Source organism: Bactrocera dorsalis, chromosome 5 (genome assembly GCF_023373825.1).
Source record: "Bactrocera dorsalis isolate Fly_Bdor chromosome 5, ASM2337382v1, whole genome shotgun sequence".
Classification (NCBI taxonomy): domain Eukaryota; kingdom Metazoa; phylum Arthropoda; class Insecta; order Diptera; family Tephritidae; genus Bactrocera; species Bactrocera dorsalis.
The window spans coordinates 70,724,973-70,748,549 of NC_064307.1; the positions used below are offsets into that span (position 1 = coordinate 70,724,973).

At 32.3% G+C, this 23,577-nt stretch overlaps 1 protein-coding gene across 8 annotated transcripts in view; it reads left to right on the forward strand.

Annotated features, from left to right (window-relative positions):
• The window catches only part of LOC105229482 (CUGBP Elav-like family member 4), an 823,207-nt gene that overhangs the window by 102,346 nt on the left and 697,284 nt on the right, over nt 1-23,577 (forward strand). The gene's annotated exons all lie outside the window — the stretch shown is intronic.

Here is a 23,577-nt window from a genome sequence, read left to right on the forward strand (position 1 = left end):
CTTACATGTAAAATCGATTTAAAGTAAAGTTTTCATAAACAAGGTGTCTTGATTATTAATTCCGCTGAAAATTGTCTCGAGTACTTACATATATCTTTCATATCAAGAAATCTTACATTTATAACAGAAAATATGAAAAACTTCTTTATGTGACGAGATATCTTCACGAAATTTGGAATGAGTTTTTGTCTAAGGTAACTACGCAATCTACGAAGAAATTGTACAGATTGGACAACTATAGTATAGAGCTGCCATACAAACTTACCGATCCAATTTAACTCCTTGTATGACGAACTTTTTTATTTGACGAGATATCAAGACGAAATTTAGCATGAATTATTATCCAAAGCATTGCTACAATATCCGAAGAAATTATGCAGATCCGACTACCCTGCCACGTAGCTTCCATCCAAACTGATGCGTCCAACTCAAGCCCTTGTATGGAAAACTTTCTTATATACCGAGGTATCTGTACGAAATATGGCAAGGCTTATTATCCCAAGCATTGCCACAATATCTGATGAAATTGTCCATATCGGACATTTATAGCATATAGCTGTTATACAAACTGACCGATATAATTTAAGTCCTTGTATGGAAAACTTTTTTGCTCGTCGAGATATTTTCACGAGATTTTGTAAGGGTTATTGCACAAAGCAATGAAGCAATATTCGAAGAAATAGTTCAGATCGGATCACTATAGCATATAGCTGTCATACAAACTGAACGATCCGAAAGAAGTGGCTTTTAGCCGGTTTGCCTTTGTAATTTTAGTTTTATATGGAAATTATATAAAATATGGATACAACAAAAACTGTCCAACTCAAAATATTTTTATAGCTGCTAAAAGTATCCTAGTCTCCGTTTTTGCTTCCTTAACATATCAGCAGCGACATCTGCATAATATCTTCCTATATTTTCGAAATAGTAGAACGCATAAAAGCCATTCATGCTTGCATTTTAAGTATTAAAACACATACATGCACAATATTTATTTAGCAAAGAAAGCGCTGATCGATCGATCAGCATGTGTGTATGTGTGTGCGTGTCAATGTGCTTGCCGCAAGTGGCAATAAATTTAAATCAAATGTCACAACACAACTTTTCAACGCATATTTCGCAAGCGTTTTTTTTTTTCAAAGCCATAAATTTCTTGCTTTCAAAAAAAAAAAATAATAATTTTCTTACAACACACTTCAATGCAATGAGTATTTGCGCTTGCGGTTATCAATTTTGAATGACAGAAAAACGCATTGAAAAGTGCAGAGAAAGCGCGCCGCTGAGCGAGCAGTATCACGGTTGAGGACGCCATTGGAGCAGACAACAATGTGTGACGCTGCTTGACACGTACTCTTCCTCAACTATTATTGCCGCTACTTTTTTGCTGGTGCATTTTCCGCACAATCACACACATGCATACAGCGCTGAAATTGCAAATGCAATATATGCGAAAAGTGGTGCTGGTGATTTTTGTCGAGCGTGCAAATAGAATATCGAGCGGCAATGACAGCGAAGTAGTGCAAATACTCGTGATAGACGTATAAAAATGTCAAACAATAATAAAACGGAAAGCGGGAAAACGGAACGGCGAAGCAAGTAGCGGGAATGCATGAAAAAACTTGCAGTAGAGTGCTAGCGAAGACCGTGAATGTGAGGGCGAGTGAGGCGGCAAGAAAAAGCGCCGAAAATATGAAAGGCGAAAATGTGTCTTAAGCGGGTGGCAGGCAGCAGTATGTAGCAAATGGTGGCAAACGGCGCAATGCTTAGTTGTAGCATAGTGCCAGTGTAGCGCGCACACTTCATGCTTCCCTTCCACAAATGTTACGTATACGCCATGGTGTGCCGCGGTAGCAAACTATGAAGAAAGTGTAGTTTGCATCTGCGTGTGTGTGAGTATGTGAGGCAGCGTCTGCTCGGATATCGAATTCACCTATTTATGAGCATGTAAAAATACACACACATACACATACATATATGCGTGTGTGTGTGCGTGCATGCAACACTTGTCTGCTGTGCAGTGAAATTTTCATATAATTCTATTTCTCCACAGTTTTGCTTTATTTTTCAAACTTTCTTAGCTTTACTCGTTGCATTTTGTTGTTGCTGTTGTTATTGCCACGCCATGTGTGCACAGCAACGTAATGCGAAAAGTGAAAAGCCAAGTGTAAGCAAGCAAACCAAGCCAAGGCAAGCCAAGCAAGCAGACAACTGCGTGGTAATGGGAAATTCATGGCATCATGAATAAGGGAAATTGAAAAGCAATAAAATGGAAAATAACAAATGCAAACAAAAACAACAGAAATTGCCGAAATTGCAATAAAAACAAAGAGTAGTAGCAAATATTCGCAGCGGAAAGCAAAATAATATGAAAATTTGGCAAAAATAAAGTAAAAGGAAATACAAATAATAAAATAAAAAAAATAAGTAAAAATAACGTTTTTTTGTACAATTTTAGCGCTTGAAATTCGAAAGCAAATGTGAAATTGAAAAGGCGCAACACATGATCGTGCATTGGGCTATGTGTGTAAAGTGTGTTGAAATGGTAGCACTGGATTTCGTTGTGCAGTTTGTATGGCAGCTATATGATATAGTAACTCGATCTTAATAATTTCTTCGCAAGTTTAGTCAAAATTTCAGCGCTTTACTTAGAAAGCTTCAAGCATATATTTTGCAAATATATATCCACACCTACTAAATACATTTTTTCTCAGTTTTTCGTAATGATCTCGCATGAAAAATGTTCACGCTGAAATGAAATAGGTGCTGTCTGGGTTGACATGCCAATAATACCTTGCCACAAAATACCCATATTTTGTTGCACACATCGCGGCACTCAGCATCGCTCAATAAGTATGAGTGACATGCTGTGGAAATTGCCGTTCTTGTAAGTCAAGTGAGTAGGTGTGGTCGTGCGCCTCAAACAAAGCAAGTTGCGGTAAAAAATGAGCACACAATAAAAGAAGATAAATGAGCTAGAAATGTAGAGCAACTGTGGCATAGACAATTTTCTCACATAAAATGTATAAAAGACGTTACAATGTGCATGTGAAAATAACAATACATAATAATATAAAGAAGTCATTTGACAATTTTCTTATGCATGATTCTTTTATATAATGATATAATTTTTAATAAAAAAGTTTGGCAACTATCAAAAATCCGAGTAATTTTAATAATTATATATAAAAAAAAACTAGATGGCAACTGTATTCAACAACTTTTAAAATAAATTAATTGTAATAATCTTGTGAATTTTTGACTTCTATAAGTAAGCCGTAATACCGATTTGCAAATTTCGAAAAAAATTGATAGGTTAGGGTTACCAGCTATTTTTAAGTGGGGCAGTATTTTATATTTTTATTTTTTTAATTACAAAGTTGTCTTTAACACAATTGTTTCTTCATTTTTCCCACATTTATAACAATGTGTTAATAAATATTTTAAAATTAGGTGGCAACATAAGTAAAAAAAAATTTTCGCTTGCTTAAAATTTGTAGAATGAGTGGTAAAATATAAAATTTAATTTTTAATAAAAAAAATATTTTGAAATTTTGTAGGTGGCAACATTAGTGAATTTTTTTTTTACTTCAACTTGCTTAATATTTGTAGTATAGGTAGTAAAACATAAAATTTAATTTTTAATTTAAAAAATAATAATTTAAAATTAGGTGGCAACATTGGTAAATTTTTTTTATTAAAATTTGTAGTATATATAGTATGTAAGTAGTAAAAAAACAATTTAATTAAAAAAAAAAATTATAATATAATAACACAAATATCTAAGCCAACAAAAATTTGGCCAAACTTGCATTAAACCCCTGCTAATGCTCGTTAGTGTACCAGTAAGACAAACTGTGCACAATTGGCAGCTGATGGATGGCTTGACAAGCCTGGCAATAGCGAGAACAAAAACTCACATCGAAACACGCACACACACACACACGCTTACAGTACAGCCAGCTTAGACGCCTACAAAGTGGACGACAGGCGCTGGTAACAACAAACACAATGCGCTTAAAGTGCTACATAAAATAAATTTCGTACACAACAAACAAAAAGTCGCATCATTAAAAACAACAATAATGCCAACAACAGCATATACTTTTGTCTACCAAGGACATTTAATGCTGCTAACACAAAAGCAACAACAACTGTGTATATACTATAAATGTTTGTGTGCGTGTGTACATACTTCGCCACTTCAAGCTGAGTGACTGATAGCGCTGCTCTGATTCTGTCTGCTACAACTTTCGTCTCGACCCAGCCATACTGGGTAAAGCTGAAACTTCCCCCTCATCATCACGCGCATTTGCTTGTGGCATTTTTGTTGTAGTACTATCCTTGCGCCCCCACTACCCAACCGAATGAATAGAAATGAGCTGCAATTCAAGAAGGTAAGCAATCTTCGGTGAACTCAAGTCGGCAGTGAAGTGAAATGCCGGTTAAGACTTTGTATGTGTGTATGTGTGAGGCGTGGGAAAATAGTGAGATAGTCAGTGGAGCAGTGTTGTGGCTGAAGAAGCTGAGAAATTAAACACATTTGGCTGTTGGCCAACTGTAAAGTGGAGATGAAGAAGTGCTTGAGCAGCGCAAAAAAAAAAAGAAAGCAAAAAGTAAAGAGTGAAGAGTGAGTGCCTCAATATAGGGGCAGGAATGTGTGAGTTTGTGTGTCTGTAGTATGAAAGCGGCGTTTAAAAGCAGTAAAAGCTCCACTCATTGCTGCTTGCTGGAAACAGTTGGCCCATTTAGCGCCGCATACAATTGTGCCTACACTCATCCACACGCATATAAGCACACGCGAAAAAAAGAACTAAAACAAACACACACACTCATACATATGATTATACCTCCTCGAATGCTCCCACACATCAACACACTGACACACACACATATACCCGTCAGCTTGGTAGCCGCTTGCGCCGCTTCAAGCGCCGCTTTTCCATTCTTTCTTCCTTTCTTTCGTTTATGCTTTTGCCGTCCAGTCTTCAGTTACGCTTCGCCTTTGTTGGCTTGTAATGGCTTGCCTTGTCTGCGGTTATGGCCACAGTATGAAGTGCCGCTGCGCTGAGTGCCATTTAAGACGAAATGTTGGCCTGTTAAAAACTAACATTAATTTTGTTATTATGAGCCCATAGTGTAACTTTTCCCTCTATGTATGCGCTATTTTATTGCGCACTCGCATACACACACGTACATGTGTACATACCGTAGATAAAGAAAGTGTATAAAATAATAACTCACTCTCGATCTGACTGCCTAAGTTTGTGCAGTTTTTATTGTTCCTACACAAAGTTGCAGCGAGATTAAGGCCTACAATGGAGTGTTGGCAGGTAGTCATGAAAATAATAATTTCAAATGTGATTTACCGTAATACTTATTTGTAAGTGAGCAACTTATAAAGTAAATTGTTTAAATGGGGTTATGTTCAATACTGGCATAGTTTAATTGGGAACAAGATCGGTTACTAGGAAGAAGATCTGTTAAGTTGGTAGCAGAGGCCTTAGCGTTGCCTTGGACAATAAGTCTTACCAAATTTCGTGAAGATAATTTGTCAAATAAATCAGTTTTCCCTATAAATACTTCATTTTGATAGGCCAGATTGTATGGCAGCTATATGCTATAGTGGTCCGATCTGAACAATTTCTTCAAGAATTATAACCTTGTTTTCAAAAAATATTTGTGCCAAATTTGGTTAAAATATCTCGTCTTATAAAAAAGTTTTCCTTATAAGGACTTCAATTTGACAGGTCAGTTTGTATGACAGCTATCTCTTACAGTGGTTCGATTTGAGTAATTTATTCGGAGATTACAGCGTGTCTTTGCACAATAATTCATACCAAATTTCGTGAAGATAATTTGTTTAATAAAAAAGTTTTTCCTATAAGGACTTCATTAAGCTCGGTTAGTTTGCATGGCAGCTACAAGCTATGGTAGTCCGATTTGAATGATTTCTTAAAGGATTATAATCTTGTCTTGAGCAAGTTTTTGTGCCAAGTTTAGTTAGCAAATCTCGTAAAATAAAAACTTTTCCCCACAAGGACTTCATTATGATCGGTCAGTTTTTTATAGCAGCTATGTGCTATTTTGAGAAAGACTCCTAATTTTTATCACGTGGCAACACTATTTCATTTCCAGTATGGGTTTCAGCCCAACAAGAAATGTTCTCTAATAATACATATATTTTCAATGCAATGTAAAAGCTTGCAGTTAGCCGCTCTGCTTGGTAGTTCGTATATTTATTGCGCAGTCTGTAGAATGTAACGACAGGACGAGTCGCCTCGCCGCTTCGATGAGTTTAAACAAAGATTTGCACATTTGCAACATTTTTAAATGGACCTTAACGAATTCATTTGCCTAACGATTTCCGCTTTGCACACCAACTAGCCTATTTGCTGTTGTTGGCTGCAAGCTTTGCCGGCTGCCTTTCGGCCGTCACACGGTTGCGCTGCTGTGTTGGTCATTTGCAGCATTTATAGCATTGCAATTTTACATTTTGCACATTTTCTCGCTTAAGTAAATATGTATGTGCATATGTGTATATATGTTTATGTGAAAATATATATTGTTATATCTACTTGTATATGTGTATATATTTTCATTTACAGCAGCTTTTTGTTGATATTTAGTGCATTACAGGCGAAAAGGGTCAGTAGAGAGGTTTTGTTGTACAAAACATGAGTCATTAGTGCAAAATAGTCGGCTAACTCTAGTTTTAAAATTTAAAAATATTTTTAAAATATTTATAAAAAATAAAACTTGAGCCAATTTTTGTTGGGAGATTCAATAAAAAAGCCTGATATATTGAAAAATTTTTCGTAAAAGATAAATATTAAAATTTTTTCCAAAAGATTTTTAAATGGTTTTGTTTGTTCGTATTTTTTTAATTATGACCAATATATATTTTTTTTAATTAAAAAAATTAATTTTGTATTAATACCTAAATTTTTTCAATTAAAAAAAATATTTTTGAATTTCTTAATTTTTTACAATTTTGTGTTTTTGTATTTTTTTTTTTAATTATGACCATTAATTGTTCAAAATATAGTTAATACATTTCAAAATACTTTTGTAAAGACGTTGATTTAGTAAAGAGCATAAATAAAAAAAAACCATATATTAAATTTTTTTTTATTTTTTCCTGTAATTTTGGAAAATGGAATGACATTTTATTGCTCTTAAAATTTTAAAATATTCTGAAAAGTATAATTAAATTTCCTACAGACCCTTTTCAAAAAAGATAAATATTAAAGATAGTTATTAAAAAAAAATAAACAAGGATTTTTAATTCTTTTTAAGATTTTTCATTTTATTTCGGTTATTTTGAAAATAAAATGAGCATTAATTATTAAAAATTCAGTTTTTAATTATGAAAAGACTCATTTATTATTTTTGTTTAAAATTCTGCCCCAACTTAAAATTTTTAAACATTTCAAAAATAAATTTCTTACAGACCCTTCTGAAACACCGTTCTCTCCACCCACTTGTAGCTATTTCTATTCATACTCGTTCACTCCTCCATTCGCTAAACCCTCTGCTAACATTTTTTCCCATTCGCTTTCGCTCATTATATACACACACAGCGCCGCTGGTGGCAAACATTTGACTGGCTCGTATATTTAAATAAAATTAGTTACATAAACAATAATTGACTTCAATTGGTTTTTGTTTGCAGAAAATTCTATTTTCAATTCCGGTCGATAGCATAACGACAGTGTAAATATTCACAAATACATACATACAAATCTATTAACGACTGAATGAATGCTTAGTTGGAAGCGATGTGCGAGTAGCTATGAGAGTCGGCGCTGATTCAAACGACAAATAAATTTAACAAGTAGTGAACTTTTGGTTGTGTTTCGGTGAGAGACAGGGTATCTTATATACTTATAGCATGATGACTGTAGGTAGTTATGAAAGAGAGAGTTACGACAGACGCTTGAGTGAGTCTTGCTTCGTTTAATTTTAAATTGTTGACAGATATTGACATTTATAGGCGCTTTTGTTAAGACAAGAGCTGTTCTGAAGATCTTTTCCAACTTATATACAAAATGACTCATTTACAACATATTAACACAACTGTCTATATTTTGCACTTTCGAAATTTCGAAAAATGTCACATATGTGTCCATATACCTGTATATACATATACATTTCTATAACGCCAGCAATATGAGCTTGCTGCTCACTTTCTGGCAGTTTTCACGCCTGCCATTTAGCCTCATGGCCTTTTGCCCGCTTCTATTTGCATAGCCAATATTTGCGCAACGTTTGTCATTTGCAATTTGACTGACTGACTGACTATGGATGTCTGGCTGTAGCCTTAACGTTTTGATTTGGCGCCTTCTGATATGTCAACTGCTAAGTTGGTCATGCTTTTTTTCATCTATTTCTGTTGAAAATTTCGAGTTTTTTCGTCAGCAAATAGAATTTAAGTTAATGAAGGGTAGGTGTGGATATGACAAGTGGAATAAATAGACAATTATTTGTACTAAGAGGATTCGGTTTGCCTATAAAACAATTAGGTTAGATCTTAAATTGGAATATTGCGCAATCTTTATGATATGTTTTGAGGGAGGTAATTGGATCTGTTCGTTGCCTAGTAACCACTTAACTAACTTAACTTCAAATTTCACAAATTTCGAAATATATGTGTATTATTTCATTTAGGAATTCAACAAGAGCAGTTTAATTCATAACCAGCTTAACCCATCTCTTCATAATATATTATTTTCGTCAAAGCTGCAAAAGCACATTAAATATGTAATGCTTTTAGTGCTATTAAATTTGAAATGCATTCGTGTATACTTTGTTATCTACGACAATGTTTTGTTCTATTTCCAAATTGATTGCACATTTGTGTATTATTTCACTGAAAACTGTTTGCCATTTTTTCACTATCTCTTTGGTTGTATCTTTATTTTTAATTTATTCAACATTTCATTTGGCTGTTGCAGAGATTTGCTGAAATATGTCAAATGCAATTGAAATTTGTAATGTGTTGAATAATTCAGTTGGCAGTAAAATGTGGCAGTTTTTATTTCGAAATGAGCAGACAAGCGCAGATTTATTTATATATATTACATATTTAAAGTTTCTTTTTATAGGAAATGTGGCATAATGCCAGTAGGCATATATATTTTTTTTGTGTGAAGCAGCGTTTTAATTTTTTAACTTTACAGTGTTGTGCATATAAAAATATGGGAAATCATTTTCTTTTAGTTGATGAGATATTTTATTTTGTTTAATTTAATTGAATTGAGTTTAATTTAATTTATTTGAACTTAATTTAATTTAATTTAATTTAATTTAATTTAATTTAATTTAATTTAATTTAATTTAATTTAATTTAATTTAAATTAACTAGATTTAATTTTAATTAATTTATTTTAATTTCATTTTATTTATTTTAATTTAATTTAATTTAATTTAATTTAACTAAATTTAATTTAATTTAATTTAATTTAATTTTATTTAATTTAATTTAATCTAAATTAATTAGATTTTATTTTAATTAATTTAATTTAAATTAGTTTAATTTAATTTCATTTAAATTAATTTATTTTAATTAATTTAATTTAATTTAATATTTTAATTTAATTTAACTTAATTTAATTTAATTTTTTTTAAATTAGTAAGCTCTGTCGAAAATTTATTTAATTTTAAAATTTTTTAATTTGTTTCCATTTCATTGCCCACCACTGTATATGAATTTAAAGTGTAATCTGTAAAATCGTTTGTAAACACCTTAATCATGCCGTTAGCCTATTGCATTTGTAAATATTTACAATTAAAGTATGTAAGTATTGCACTCAAACACACACACCCGCAAACAGTTATATACAGTTGCAGCTCACTATAATATGAAATGTGACATTTGCAACTAAAAATATTTTAATACTTTCATTCAATGTTTTCCATTTATTTCGAGCTTGTGCCAGCCATAATCGCACATCAAAATCCAATTCAATTTAATTTGTTGTAATTTTAATGGATATTCAAAAATGTGCCGTATGTACATATGTATGTATATGTATACAAACAAAAAAGTGCCTACATATTTATATGTGTGAGTACACGGCATTCGATTTTAATTAAATTATAACAAAAGTGTTAGAAATATATACGTTATATAAATTTTAAATTGACTTTCATTGAGTGGCGAGTGTTTACAGCCGATGCTTTGCGGTTGCCACTTTAAATATATATATTTTTATATAAAATGCCGGTATTTGTTTTTCAATCAATAAGCATACACCTGTTCTGGTAGGTACATATTTATTGCATACTTTTGCGCGCCTGTCAAAATGTCTATTATTTGCACTGACAGTTAGTGAGTTGATGATATTCTTTTGTTTCTTTTCCTTTGTTAATGACTGTACAAATGTCAAACGCAGATTTACTGTATTTCCCGTGGTTTGTCAAAGCAAATATGCTCTTTTTTAAATAGAGTTTAGTAGAAGAGAATGTGGACTATATAATATAGAAAAAAATTTGCTTTTTTCAGTGCCGATGGACGGGGGAGTTGTCAAACTTCATCCATAATAATAAATTATAAACGAAACCATTTCAATATTAAGAAATTATACACAAAATCACTAAAACATTGCCTACCTTTAGGCGTAAAAATTACTATTCGATAAAATAGAGCAATAAGAGTATGTCTGTAATTAAAAATTGCTGTGGTAATCGGCGAGTTGTTTAAATTATTTAATCATAGTAAACTATTGACAACAATATGAAAGTATTGCCTAGATTTAGGCGCAGAATTTAATGTTGGATTATATGGAGCAAAATTAAAATGTTCATAACAAAAAATTGCTGTCTTGCTCCAGATAAGAATTGTTTGAGAATTTATTGTACTAAGTTATTGATATAGGTAAAACATTGCCTACCTTTAGGCGAGAAAATTAATAGCCTTAAATAGAGCAATAGCAAATGGATTTCACTTAAAATATACTATGCTTCTCGGCATAAGAAATACAAAAATTCTTTAAGCTTATTTATTTATTGAAATTTCAAAAATATTGCCTATAATTAGGCGCAGAATTTAATAATCAAATAATTAGCGTGAAAAAATAATTCGTAAAAGAGAAAGTGCAATGCTGCTCGGCATAAGTGTTCTCTCAATGCCTTAATCATACCTATCAATTGACAAAAGAGGTAAAACATTGCCTTCCTTCAGGCGAAGAAATTAATATGCGATATAATTTTTTATTATAATTAAATTCAGCGCATTTACTTAAACTTGTTGTGTTTGGTGGAGAAAGTATTATCTGAATTTTAAAAAGATCTTTAGTTAATACAAATAAGATAAAAAATGCCTACATTTAGGAGTTGAATTTTATATTTAACACGAAGTTATGCAATAATAATAATAGAAATTGTTAGATATTGCCAAAATTAGGCGCTATATTTATTATTAATAACAAATGGATCTAAAAAATAATACACATTTATAAATATTGCCTACATTAAGGCGCAAATTAAAAAATTTAGACAATCCTCTTAATTTTTATTAGTTAATTAATTTTCCTCACAAATATTTTATTTGTTGCTTTATAACCGACAATTTTCATACATTTAGCCTTGTTTATATACATACATATACATAACGGTACATTGCAGTATTATAAAGCATATTTGGAGTACGCAAGCAAATCAAGAAAATAACCACAAAAGGGAGCAGAAATAAGCAAAGCAAAAAAAATAATAATAAACAAAAAATCAAAGTGCTGCAGTGGTAACGCTGACGAAAGCTTGTAGCTCTCTGCAGAACTCGACTCGAGGAAGTAGACGCGTGCACACAAAAATTTTAATTACTGCCACTTTTCCTCAAGCACCTGCACTATGAACGCACACACACACATACTTATGCGCGTATAAAGACATTCGTATATTCACAGTAGAGTAACGGTAAATACATAAAATTTTCATAATTACTGGAGACTCGAGCTTAAGTGCAGTCAGCAGCCTGCCACGTACCTGTATATGCTTTTCATTTTTCGTACTCCACTTTTTGCTTGCACACGTGAGCAACACAATAAGCGACGACTGCAAAGCAGAAGCAGCAAAAGCGAAGCACATAAAATCATAACGGTAAAATAAAAATGAAAACAAAAGTGTATGAGTTGGAGAAAGCAAATGCGTAGCGCTGTATTTGTGGTTGTGTGTGTTGTTCTACAGTGTAGGCAATTGTTGATGCGTTGTCGGTGCGACGCGGCGTATGAGTGACGTGCCTATTAGGAGGCTCAAATGTGTGCTACCTGCAATTACGGTACTTGTACGCCACTAAAGCAGGCACAGACTGCATTGGCTGCGCTATAAACAGCTGCAGTGATGATGCGAAATGAAGTAGGTTCGTTGTTGTCGCCGTTGCTTCGGCTGCTTTCGTTGCGGCAGCGGTTGTTGCCTTGCTTCAAGTATATTTGATATGTTTGTTGCGCGAAGGTCGTTAGCGCCTTGATTGTGCTTGATGGAGAGTAAGTAATATTTATGTATTTTATGTGTTTGTTCGTTAATTAGATAAAACCAGGAGATTAATGCAATTTAAAAAAATGGCGATTTGATAACGTATTATTTTTTAATATTTTTCAAAAATCAAAACTTCTTTAAAAAATATTTTATTTTTAAATCGATACTAAATTCGGTAAACTATTTTGTTTGAAAATTTATTTGAAATTCGAAGAATTCATTAAACAATATTTTATTTTTTTTTTGTAGAAATGTGGCAACCCTATTATAAACTTAAATTGGTACCAAATTCGTTAAACTTATTGGTTTGAAAATTAAATTAACTTTTAAATTCCAGGCACAAATTAAAAAACATTTTATTTTATTTTTGCAAAAATGTGGCAACCCTATTATACGCTTTAATAGAGACCAATTTGAAAAAATTATAATCTTTTCAAATTTTTCAGATACCAAAATTTTTTTAATAAATGTTTTATTTTTTTGTACAAAAAAGTGGCAAACCTATTATAAGCTTTAGTCTAGACCAAATTGAACAAAATTTTTTTTGTTTTAATACTTATTTGACGTTCCAATAAATTTTATTTACTTTTTTTATAAGAAGGTGGCAACCCTATTTTTTGATAATTTATTTATTTTTCATATTTTTCAAATACCAAAAAATTATAACAATTTTTTTTTAGTCATTGTGGCAATCCATTTTTAAAAGTTGCAAATAAATGCTCCCTATATAATATCAGTATTAGAGTTGCCAACAGCAAAAAAAATAATTTAACTCCAAACTACGAAATTCTCCTCTCCTTGCAATCACTTAATATTTACTCTTGCGAGGTAAACTTGGCTTTTGCGTTGAACTTATAAAATAAATACAAACCAGCTATAGACGCAATGGCCCACTACCTTCAACGCACAGTACGTATAAATAATAAACACATAGACCAACTGCGACGAATTATAGAAGCGCAGAGCGACCAATTGAGAAGTCCGCTTTCACTCACAAGTTTCAAGTATACAAGCTGAACTGCAGTCGCTGTTCGTAAATCTTGTACCAGCATTCATTTTAAGTTTTATAAATTTTAGTGCATGTTCTTTTTTTGTAGTTTTTGCTTGGTCGCCTATTTTGCGGGCATATTTTGCCGCATTTTGGCTCTTTCCTAAAGTTCATGCCAAAATCGAGAGGTACGCAACAGCTTTACACAGCTGTTGTTGGTAAGCGCGTTTATTTTGCTTTTTTTTTCATGCGTCAACTTTAGTGAGGGTGCCTGTTTATTTGCCATTTCTCGCTCTGCGCGCTTTTGTTTGTGTTTAGAAATTTGAAGGATTTGATTAGGTCTGTAAATGCATGACGGTGCTCTCTACGGTTGTGTGACTGTGAGCACATAATTAGTTGAACCAAATGTAAATCAGAACAAAAATAAAATGTTCACTGCGTTTGCACTGAAGCTATAAAATGCTTTATAAATACAACAAATTCTTTATAAGGTCTTGATTTCGACCATTTTAGTTTGTAAGGCAGCTTTATGATAATTGTAAGGAAAACTTTTTTGTTTGAGAAGATATCTTCATAAAATTTGGCATGAATTATTTGCTTAGGCATCAGAACAGTATTATAACTTCAGTGCAGCCGAAATTAATGTAATTTCTGTTTTTTAACTGTGATGTTCTGGCTTGAGACGAACTGAAAAACTCGCCTTACCTCAAAAGAAATGCTTTCACACAACTTTACTAGACTGTAAAAAATACTAAGCTTCTCTTATTTACTAGCAACTCGCGGTATGAAGCAGCAAAATTGTTATTGCCAGCATTTAACCTGCCAAAATGGAGTGCAAGTGTAGCAAATAGTTGCCTATAGGCTGTTAAAAATATTTACCTATACATTTACAACTGCATGTAGGTATGTATATGTATGTATAAGAAAAATACCAGCACTCGGGCATATTAAGAGCCAACAGGCGCGCTCATACGCCTGCCTGCCCCGCCATGCATTGAATGCGCATTACCTGCACTAGGCGTTGTGGCGGCCACTCATGAGCAGTCGAGCGTAATCAGACGGCGAAGTCAACTAGGCCGTAAAAGCGACATAGCCAACAGTCAACTAGTCAACTATGCGCCTATGCAAAAGCACAAGCAGTCAATCGCAAAGCAGACAGCAGGCGGCAGCATTAATATTTGCAACAACCACACTAGCATGCATGTGTATGTAAGTATGCACTAATGTTGCAATGTCATAATTTGCAGCTGAAGATATGAGCGCCAACGTCCATTCGCGCCGCCGCCATCAGCTACACGGCTTGCCTGAGTCAGATTACAGCTGCCAAGCAGTCAGTCATTCGTGCATTGCCAGCGCGCGGTTGCTTGTATGTACATATCGAAGCGCATGTGTGTGTGTGTTAGTTGTGTGCGCTTGCAGGCGCGCGCATGTGGCATAGAATTTTAAGTTGAACGTCTTCATTTATCGAAGCAAATCGCAATCAGTTTCAGCTGACGTTCAGTTGCCAGCAGCCGCCATTTTGTAAGCACACGCCAAAACTCATACAATTACATACAGCAACACACATACATGTATTGTGGCGCACAGCAAGGAGCCATAAACTGCCAATGACGGCCTAAATTCACAACAAAAGCAATATTATTGCCCCGACAGGCACAAAGTTTGCTTGGCCCAGCACATTTGCATACACATATTGCAGCCAAGTGTGCAGGTGTGTGTGTGTGTGTATTGGTGTGATTGAGTGTTGGCGTCGGCGTCAGCATTTCACTGATTTGCAAGCACATTTGCGTTGTGCAATCTTCCCGACTAACACACTCGCTGCTCACACCTCACTCTCGCCACTCTCTTCCCCGCCATCGCTTGCCTTAATATGTGCCTCGACTGCTTTGGTTTTGCTGCTTATCAAATCCATAAGGTCACTTTGCCAGCGCTCTATTCGGTTCATACACTGCTATGTTGTATGTAAGCTATTGGTTGCTGCTGTTGTTGTAAGTGCTAACGGCAAAATTGTGTATTTGAATGCAAAACGTGAATTTTATGATGGGCCATAAATAATAGCTAGACTCTAGGTGTAGAGGTGTGCGCGTAGTAGGAGTTTTGGCAGCAATTTCAAGTCAACTACCGACCGTTGTTGGTGTCGGCAATAACCGTTATGTGGGTGTGCTTTTCAACTGGGTGTTGCACGATTGACGACTGGCCACCCACATGCATATTAGTAGCCGTTAGGCGTATAATGTTTTTGTTGTTGTTCGTATTGTGGGAGTTATTGGCAAAATGTGTGATTGGAATATGGCATGTGCCAGCCAGGCTATTCACGAATGTTTATTTCTTACCTAAATATTTACGATTATGTGCTGGTGGTGGCTGCCAGTGGTTGTTGCCTTAATATGTAAATAAGTAATTGCACATCATGCTAATGGCATTGATTTTAAATAAATAAACTGGCAATACTGTTATTACAAATGCTTAGCATTAAATTTGATTGCTTGATTGAGAACATCAGTGCATTAAAATTTCTGGAATTTATTATCAGAAATTTACAGTTTTCAAATTTTGTATAAATTTCTCTGGAGCATATAAAAAAATATTATTTATTATTTAAAAATAAGTGGAAGCTGAGGTCACATCAAAAATTAAATTTTTGATCGATTTTGTGAAACAACCATCAAGGAAGAATAACTTCAGAAAGCCGAGTGCATGAATTTGATAAACTTTTTTTTTCAATATTTTTGAAATCCCAAAATTCTTTAAAATTTATATTTTTTTATAAAAATGTGGCAACTTTATTATAAGCTTTAACTGATCGAAGAACTATTTTTTTTATTATTTTTCGAATCGCAAAATTCTTTAAAATATAGTTTTTTATTTTTATTTTTATAAATATGTGGCAACCGTATTATAAGCTTTAATTGAAATCAAATTGTATAAATTATTAATCAAAAATATTTTTAGAACATCTGAAATTTATTGACAAATATTTTAATTTTTTTTTTAAATATGTAGCAACCCTATTAGAAGCTTTAATTGAAATAAAATTCGATACTCTTTTTTTCTATTTATTTGAAATCCCAAAATTCATTAAAAAATAGTTTGGTTTTTTTTTATAAATTTGTGGCATCTCTATTATAAGATTTAATTTGGACTAAATTCGATAAACTATTTTTTTGAATATTTGTTTGAAATCCCAATAAATCATTGAAAAATGTTTTAATTTTTTTCTTAAACATGTGGCAGCCCTATTATATGTTTTAGTCATGACAAAATTCGATAAATTTGTTTTTATTTTGAATATATTTCCAATTCAAAAAATTAATATCAAATATTTTAATTTTTTCTATAAATGTGGCAACACTATTTTTTAATTTTTTCTTTGGAAGGAAATTAGAAAACGCTTTCTTAAAATAAGAAAAACAAGAATTTGCCATGGCAGAAATATTTCGCCCGTATATTTGAACTACTGGTTCCAAACTACTTGGATTAACTACCAGGTATCCTTATTAGCTTTCTTCATGGAGATGTCAGCCTTTCCCTATTTTTGTACCCGTAATGTATTTCATTTTGAATCTCGCACATCTTTTTTTTTTTTGCATTTGCCGGTTAGTGGTTTACTGTATTGCCTAGTGTACTATTGACCTTCGTCGAAGATGTTGTTAGGGAATTTAAAATAACTTCCATGGGTGCATCATATTCCACTTCTGGAAGAAGTGCAAACAAAACCTCGATATTATTGATCAGCGAACAATGTTATATAACTTCTGCCACAAACATTGGTTTCCTCGTTGTTATTTCGGACTTTGTACGTACCAAAGTTTGCAATTCGACAACCTTCTACTTCATAAAGGACTACTTGAGTTCACGCATAGGTTTATTCATAATGCTATGAGGACCTGGTTCTTCAACATTGGATGATAGGTTAATCTTGTTTCCTCAAAGAATTTTTTGAGAATTCATTACTTGGCTATTCGACTGTCAGAAACCTAGACAAAAATCGGTTACTGCATTTTTCAATTGAAAATTAAGACAATACTTACTATCTATGATGAAGGTCCAATATATATACAAATATTATAACAAAGCATTAATAAATGTTTAAATGAAATTATTGAAAAAGCGCAACGATATAAAGACGAAAATTCATGTAAGAAAACGGTACTGTGCCAAACAATTCGAGGTACGTGTAAAAGCGCTCAAGTGCATGACCAACCAGCACAATTTGAGTCATGTAATAACCAAGTAAAACCAAAAAATAAAATAAAAATGAAAACTCGACAATTTTTGTAGCAAATAATAACTCTACAGAAACAGGAAGCTTTATGGACTTACCAGTCTTTCGTTTTAATTGCAATAACAACAATTTCTTGAATTTCCGCTAAACAACGTCAATTTCCGACAACAAGTAAGCCGTTATGATTAGGGAATGTCAAAAATTTTAATAAACGAAGGATGCCAATGCATAACAGGGCAAAAGGGGGTAGGGAGAGAGGGAGTGTGTAAAGGTTAGCGAGTGTGTAAATCCAAAATTGTTAAGAAATCTAAATGCCTGAAGGCATGTGAGCTTAGTTTAGCGGAGTGAATGAAAAATTTGCTGCTTTAAGGGGTAAAAAGTTTTAGGATGTAAAGTTAAAAAATTTGATGTTGTAAAGTAAAAAAGTTAGTTTTGAAGGTAAAAGTGGATTAAGGTTTTTTAAATAAAAATGTTTGCAGAAATTAAACTGTTTCAAGAGACTTAGTGTAATGCTGCTAGAGATGTGTTTAGTTGTTTTTCTGAGGTAAGTGTGGGTTGTGAGTTGTAAGGAGTACGTTGTAAGTTGTAAGATACAAGTTGTTAGAAATAAAGTATTAGCTGTATGATATAAGTTGTAAGTTTTACGATGGAAGTTGAAGGTTTCAAATTATACGATGTAAATTTTAAGTTATATGATATTAATTTGCAAGTTGTAAGTTGAAAGGTGTATAAGTAAAATGTATGCTGCAGCTGAGAGGAAGTTATAGGTCTAAGCTGTAAGCTATAATGCATAATTTCTAAACTCTAATTATATTATAGACTTATTCCTGCCAAATGTTCTGAAGAGTGAAGGAACTATTAGTCTTAAACTATCACAGTAATTTCAAAAATCTGCTCCAAAGTAATATTTGCCTTCTCAAAGTGGCAAAGGCTTGCTGACATTCTTTGAGTGTGTTATTAGGTGAATGCCGTTCATGTTTCCCTCATATGCCGGATGTGACTTGATTAACTGCTAGCAAAGCTATAACAACTTTTTGATAGAATGACATTTTTGAAAACAAGAACAGCAATGAAATAACAGCCGAAATGTTGTAATGCAAAAATCTTAATAAGCAATTTCGTATATTTCTAGTATTTAATTACTTTTTAGCCTGTCGAAAAGTGAGGTTAATTGAATTAACTTAACTGCGTTGCTAAAGCAATTGCAATATTACTGAATATACAGTTAAATTACAGCAATTTGCCGAGGATAACAAGAAACCACTCACCATATGAAAGCTGCTGAATTGGGCATGTAGCCGCCTGGCACTCAAGCAATTGTGTGGCGTTACGAGTTGTTGCTACTGTGTGCTGGTTGTTGGGCTGTGCGGGCGCGCGCTGTTGCCAACGAAAATGCTAACGGTGCATGCTTGCGGCATAACGAAATCCATTTTTGCGCAACTATTTCGAAAAACACTATAGAAAATTAAAGTAGTGGCAGGCCATAAAAAATAGGCGGGCAACAACGTTTACTAAATGCAGGCAGGCAAGTTGTGGCGCATATCTGCATGCAATCTTCAAATCGCTTGCCACACAGCACAGTGCAACAGGGCACATACCGTGGCGCACATAAGCGCATGCCGCACAGACACACCGACACATGGCAGCGTATGAAATTTCCATTTTCAACGCGATTTTCTTAATGAATTTTTGCCACCGCCACCGCACTGCTACTTTGTAGATGCCACGCATACAAGCACATACAATATACACATATATCTGTGTACAGATACAACTAGCAACACGCCTTTCCCTTGCTATCTCTGCGCTCGCTTGCTATCAGCCATCTCTATTACACCCACACACACACTCATACACATACATTCATGTGTGCGGCTAGTCTCTTGTGGCAGCATGGCATGCTATGCTATGCCGCGTTGCCATTTAAATTGAAATTGAAATGAAATCAAATTTTAGCGGTTACGGTGCAGGCGTTGCGACGTTGGCTGCAGGAGCTAAGAGGCGGTTAGCTTGTTATGCCTGGCAGTGGTGGTGGCGCGTGGAGACAGTAACCGTGTATAAGCAAGAAAAAGCACTAAAGCGTTGCACAGTATACGCTCAAGCGCTGCCAATGTGACACATGCATATATTTACCATATACATACATACATATATACGTACTATATATTTATGTATATGTTTATATGTATTTGTCCTTATATATTTATAACTGTACATATTTGCTTGACGCGTGTATTTGCTTTGCTGCGCAAATTGCAAATTGCTTTTGACATATTTTGACAAGATTTTGATTAAGCCAAGTTGGCTGTTTTTGTTATTGTTGCGCGCTGCGACATCGCAACACCAGCGAATTTGCATTGCCAGTGCGCAGCTTTAATAAAAAAATCATATTTATGGCTTTGGCAAAGCAAATGTGCGTTTTATTGAATTTGTTAACTAAAATAACATTTTGAAGTGCATTTGCGGGAGAGAGCAGCTGAAATATGCTTTTAGTGAGATAAATTAGGAAATAATCGTTTCGAAATTAATTTCAAACATTCATTTTTCGATAAAATGCTCGAATTAGAAATTAAAATTATGAAAGCAATAATAATAATTTCGTTTAATTTCTTATTTCTCTCACTAGAGTTCCTTTTTTTGGAGTTTTTAAATTTTTTTCAAACTTTTTTCAATTCAATGAGTTTTTGGAAGTTTTTTCAATTTATTTCTGAAACAATTTCAAACTTTTTTGGAACTATGTATAAACGATTTTTTTTATTTTTTTGTTACAGAAAAATTTTAATGCAAAATATTTGTAATTTAAAATTAAAAAAAATATTGCAGAGAAATGCTTTATTTTTTTTTAGAAATATTTTCAATTTATCTAAAAAAAAATCAAAATTGAAATAAAAAAAAAAATAAAAATAAATATAAAAAATGATGAAAAACATGGGTAATAAAAAATTGAAAAAAAAAAATTATTACAGAAAAATATTTGATTTTTTTGAAAGATATTAAAAATAAATTTCAAAATGCGAAATAAATTTCATAAAAATGGCAATGAAAATAATTGTACTAAAAAATTCAAAAAATTTATTAATTTAAAAATAATTTTGATGTAAAAATTTTGAAATAAAATATTTGAAAAATTCATTACAGAAAAAGTTTTAATATTTTTCGAAATATTTTCAACGAATTCTGAAAAAAAAGTTAACATTTTTAATGCAACATATTTGTAATAAAAATGAAAAAATTATTGGTAAAATGATTTATTTTCTTAGAAATATTTTCAATAAAAATATTTTCAGAAAATAATTGATCAAATTTGAAATAAATGAAAAAAATTAGTACATAATAATATAAATTAAAAAAAAATTTTACAGAAAAATGTTTAATATTTTTATTATACATAAATATATAATATAAATATAAAATATATAATAAATATTTTCAATAAATAAAAAAAAAATTCAAAAACCTAAATTAATTAAAAAAATTTATAACAAAAACTAAAAAAAAAAATTTACATAAAATCTTTTGATTTCTTTTAGGAGTATTTTCAATAAATTAAAAAAAAAATCGCAAAAAACATCAAACGAAATTTCAGGGTAAGCATTTGTGATGAAAATCAAAAAAATTTATTATCGAAAAATTATTTATTTTTTTAGAAATATTTTCATAAAATTTTCAAAAAAAAATTTATTCAAAAAATAAAATTAATTTCTAAAAAATTTGAATGCAAAATATTTTTAATAAAATATTAAAAATTTGATAACTGAAAAATGTTTGATTTTTTTGGAATATTTTTTATAAGTTTCAAAAAAAAATTGTGCGAAAGTGAAAAAAACTGGATATATAAAAATAAAAAATGTAATACAAAATATTTGTTTTAAAAAAATGTATGACAAAAAAGTTTTTGAATTTTTTTTAGAAATATTTTGAATACATTTCAAAAACAAAAGTTTTAATATAATATAAAAATGATTTGCTGAAAGGATTTCAGAATTAAGCATAATAAAATCGAAAAAATATCAAAAAAAAAAACTTTAGTGGCATGCAAAAACAGTTAGTTTTAAATGTTAAATATTCAAAAACATAGTATTCAACTTTAGTTTGCGCTTAAAAGTTCGTAAATGGATAAATTTTATTTAAAGCTAAACCGTAAATTTTATATACATGAATAGAGTATTGAACTTAGTACAAAAAAAATCCTTTTAGTAGCTCAAAAAATCGATATGTTCGAATATAGGCGTGAATAAGTTTATAACTTTGTCTGCACCACGCTTTCCACATAAATCAGTTCGTTTGGACATCAACGGATTATTTTGTAATAAATTTGCATTTACAAAATTCCAAATCACTATTCATTTAAAACACCTATTCACCAACTAACTAACTAACTAACTTTGGTGGCTTTCCATGCACTACATATTATACTTACATATATGGAGACTAGTAAAATATTCATTTGCCTGTATGTGCGGCAATATTACCGCTAAATGTATATGTGTGTGTTTGGCGTTGACTTTTTAGACACTATAATTCATGTCGCGCTTTGTGCAGCTAAAACGCTTGCCATGCCGCACGAGTTGAAAGGCGGATTAAAAGGAAATATATTTTTATACTGAAATATATGTATTTATCTATGGCTATGTATATGCATATGCATATCTAATTCTCTATGTCGCTGTGTGTAAAAAAATCGCCTGAGTAGAATGGTGTTGAAAAAATGAAATGAAAGTCAATGACAGCGATTTGCCGGTTTGACCACAATCAGCACGATCTGTGGCTGGCACACCCACTTCTACATGCATATGCACTTGTATACATATACTCTAGTAAATATTTATATATATACATATGTATATATAGTGTTTAGTTCTATGCCAAATGCACTGGTAAAGTCACTGGCGCTTTGGTGACTTTGCATTTTATTTTATCGCTCTCTTTTTAATTGCTGTGAAATCGCTCATGTCAGTCGCTGTAGACAATTAAATAGAGAATAGGATTTTTTTGGATTAGTCACGCTCAGGTAGTGGTGAGAATTATGCATTTTTATGTCGAAATCTAAATTTATAGATATTTGCAGCATTTGCTGATGTAAATAACTGTATAGGTGTTCGACATTTTTAATTTTGTTATGTGAAAGCGTTTTAAAATTTATAAATACTCTATTAAAGCTTTAGAAATTCTAGTATCTAAAAAAAAATTTTCAAAAAATATTGTTGGTGTTGCCACAGAGCTGGCTTAAGCTGACGTTTACTGAAGCTTGCGGGAGCTTCACATAAAAACATAAATTGTTAAACTGGGCCCTTTTTTCAATTTGGGATTTTAGAAACTTAAAAGTTCTAAACTGATTTAAATATTCATAGATTACTTAAAACTGGACTGAAAGTATTTGACAGTATGACAGCAGCGTAAATGAGATTATAGTTTAGCTTAGCTGACACATGTTTTAAAAAGTTTCATTTTTTTTGCATATTGACTGAATTATTTTTATAACGAGAAACGGTTCCAAATCACTCAGCCACAGTGCACCAGTGCTGCCTATGAGAGGCGGTATTTTCACACGTTCAAGCTTCTAAACAAGTGTGGCGTTTACGAGCGCCCTCTAACAGACGAATACACTATAGAATATTTTTACCTTGACTGTGGCTTCTAAGTTCCAAAACACCTACTTTGGTATGAGTTCCTATAGCATTATAAGGTAACCGATGCAGTAACCGATAGGCATCTCCTTAATATTTGGTTATCTAATAGAGATCTAGGGGTTATTTGACCTTAGATAGATAATAAATGAGGTTTGCACCGCGATTTTTCTTACTCATGTTAAAGTTAAAAAAAAAGTAAAAGTTAATGATTTAGTTTCATAGCCAATATCTCAACCTCTTACCATTAGTGATGAAATTTATGT